This window comes from Vipera ursinii (assembly GCF_947247035.1).
Source record: "Vipera ursinii genome assembly, chromosome: 13".
In the NCBI taxonomy this organism is placed as follows: domain Eukaryota; kingdom Metazoa; phylum Chordata; class Lepidosauria; order Squamata; family Viperidae; genus Vipera; species Vipera ursinii.
Genome location: NC_139526.1, coordinates 16,351,686 through 16,355,245, shown reverse-complemented (window position 1 = coordinate 16,355,245; position 3,560 = coordinate 16,351,686).

The following is a 3,560-nucleotide window of genomic DNA, read 5'->3' as shown; positions in this document are numbered from 1 at the left end:
TAACCTGATACCTTAACTACAGTACTAGACAAAACTGGCTCTCCATTTTGGAAGGATGTGTGTGTGTGTGTGTGTGTGTGTGTGTGTGTGTGTTCTCCACTTGCCTTGAGCAAAACAGTTCCAGGGGTGGCCCTGTTCTATAATTGGGACTTTCTTTTAAAGAAAGGCTGGGCTTAGAAGAACCCACAACATTTCCATAACGTTTTATTCATTTCCCAATTTATCCACAGAGCTCAAGAGGTGAACAACAAATTCGGCAAGAAGTTATTTTGGTGGACTCTCAGCTTTCTTATCTATGAATAAATCTATAAATAAATATAAATTTCTTGTCTTAGCTATAAATTAGCCTTGGCCAATGTTTATGGACCTCTTGGTTGGCTCTCATCCTGTTGGACTTCTTTTTGCAGAGAAGGAGGGAGGGAGGGATGCAACTTTGAGAGAACATCACTGAGCAGATAGACGCTATCATTCAAGGTGGTCTCATTGATGGGGCAACTCCTCAAAGACTCCCGGGGAAAGTTGGATCTGACTCTTTCCCCACACTTTCAGCTCAATCCCAAATTCCTCCTAGCTGTTGATTGTCCTCGATCTCCTGTTATTAATGGACAGGACAGCACAAAGATGTCATCCTACTAAATTATTTGAGTTCCGTAATGGAATATGTAGCAATACCCCCACCCGTTCGTTCCCTTCTTCCCCCTCCAAACCTTTCATCAAGTTAGAGGCAGATATTTTTAAAGCCACTGGGCTATCCATTTGCTCTTATTATTTCTTAATAGGCCAAATCGACGAATGAATAATTAAAAGTCCATTTTCTCCAAGTAATTTGGGCTCAGAGGAAAGAGGAAGAAAGAAGAATGAAAGGTAGAAGGTTTGTGTGTGTGTGTGTGTGTGTGTGTGTGTCCCCTTCTCCACCTTCTACCTTTCATTCTTTCTTCCTCTTTCCTCAAGTGGGCGGGGCCAGAGCAAAGAAGAGGGCGTGGCCAAGGCAGAAACTCAATGCTGTTCAATTTCATGTGCCTTCCAACTAACTAATGAATGAATCCCAGGCAGTCCTTGGCTTACGACCATAATCAAGCCCAAAATTTCTGTTGCTAAGCAGGAGAGTGAGTTTTGCCCCATTGTACAACCTTTCTTGCCTCAGTCCTTAAGTGAATCACTGCAGTCGCTAAGTTAGTAACGTGGTTATTAAGAGAATCCGGCTTCCCCATGGCCTTTGCTGGTCAGAAGGTTGTCGCAAAAGGGGATCATGTGACACACACACACACACACAACACTGCAGACCCATCACAAATTTGAGTGAGATGCTAAATATCTGAATTTTGCACCCAGGATCATCATACGTGTGAAAAATGGTCGTAAGTCACTTTTTCCACTGCCGATGAAACTTTGAACGGTCATCAAACCAACAGTTGTAACTCAAGGACTTAACTGTACTGATTATAGGATGTTTTCCCCCACAATTGTAATCTTTACCCTTTTGTGCTCGTTCTTGAAAAGAAAGAAAAAAAAACACTACAATTCTGCGGTATTTCCTGTCAGGATTTGAGAAGGGAAAAGAGGCAGCTGAAAGAGAGAGCTCCTGTTCGCGTCTAAACTTTTAACTTAGCTCTTGTAGATCCCTTCCTGGTCTCTTAAGTAGAGACTTAAGTTCTTTGTTTTTTTTTAATCCTCTTGCAGTTTACAATAACAGTCCGATGCCATCATGAAGGAAAAAATTTCATGCGCTTCCTAAAGCGAGACAAGATGTGCATCTGGGTGCGAGAAAGAAAAAGAGAGCAAAAACAACAGCGGAGGAGGCCAGTCATCAACTTTCTACGGAGGAGTTTTGTTGCAAGCTTGTTTATTCAATTTCCATCTCAGCTGATGGGCCATCAGGGGCTTGGGTTTCACCCTTCAGCTAGCCAAGAATGAACGGGACACCTTCAGCTCTTTGACCTCTGCGCTTGTTGGGACTTTAGCACATTCCAAATCTGGAAGAATCTCCTCTTCCGGAGATCCCTGGTGGCTGGCTTGGCAGAAAGTATCTCCTCTTCCGGAGATCCCTGGTGGCTGGCTTGGCAGAAACTCCGGCCCACCTAGGTGGATCTCGGTGAGCTGGAGGCCCAGCCCCAATTTTGGTCTTCCTGGGAGGAAGGGCTACGGGGCTGGAGGCGCCAGGAGAGGTTCCCACCTCCAAAGTGCCAGGCTGCTCCATAGGAAGGTCGGTCTTGAGAAAGAACGAAGGGGATGTCATGTGGGCGAAGGGTGGAAACGTACAATTGATGCTTGGATTGTTCTCCAGTATGCATGCAAATGCCTGCTTCGGAGGAGGCGGTGGGGTGCGACGTCTGGCAGGCCTTTGTGCCAGCGGGACTGTGCTCAAGTCAATTGGGGTGATGGGAAAGGAGGATAGTTCAAGGAATCCCAGAGAAGGAGGGAAGGGAGGGGAGGGGAGGGGAAGGGAGGGGAGGGGAGGAAGGAAGGAGGGAGGGAGGGAGGGAAGGAAGGAAGGAAGGAAGGAGGGAGGGAGGGAAGGAAGGAAGGAAGGAAGGAAGGAGGGAGGGAGGGAGGGAAGGAAGGAAGGAAGGAAGGAAGGAAGGAAGGAGGGAGGGAGGGAGGGAGGGGAGGGAGGGAGGGAGGGAAGGAAGGAAGGAAGGAGGGAGGGAGGGAGAGAAGGAAGGAAAGGAAGGAAGGAAGGAGGGAGGGAGGGAGGGAGGAAGAAAGGAAGGAAGGAAGGAAAAGAAAGAAAGAAAGAAAGAAAGAAAGAAAGAAAGAAAGAAAGAAAGAAAGAAAGAAGGGAAGGAAGGAAAGAAAGAAAGAAGGAAGCAGATCAAAAATATCTTCCAAATCCTGAATCCAGAAGCTTTGGCTTTTGCTTTCCTGTCTTCAAAACAGTCAAATGGCCTCCAAACAACAGTCACAATCAAAGCTACGAGTACACACACCTACGGATGCTTTCATGGGCGCACCTGTCTGTCACGGTAGATACGCCCCCGCCCCGTACAAACTGCAGGGCAAAGAAAGATTTCATGGCTGGGCAGGTTCACAGGCTATGGGAATTCAAAGGCCTTACTCCCAAGTAAACCCTGTTTACGATTGCAAAGCCAGGTCAGCCTCGTCCTATGAGCAGAAGCGATGAGAGATGCAATTTTTAAAAAAAACAGCCACCCTTGGCCAGAATGGATTGGCACAGCAATAGGAAGCGCTTTAAATTCCAGGCAGGGCTGGTTTGGCAACAGGTCGACAGATTTATCCTCTCCCAATTTATCTTTCATCGTGCACCCCCCCCCCCGCCCCCGGGAAATAACAGGCAGTGGGTTTCCTGATGAGAATGGGAGGGGGTGCCAACAGAGCAGAGCCAAGCCTTCCTATTCAAAGAGACATTCACGAGGCCACTAATCCTGCCTGGATGGCTTCTCTATCCTGGAAAAATTTCCTTGGAAAAATTTCCTTTTAGCCCTTCTCTATCTCTGCATTCCCAGGGCTGAATCCTATCCCGGATAGATTGTTTAGACTTGTGGTCATAAATCCAGGACTACGCCTACTGTATGCACGCGTTCTACTTGTTTTTAAAATTG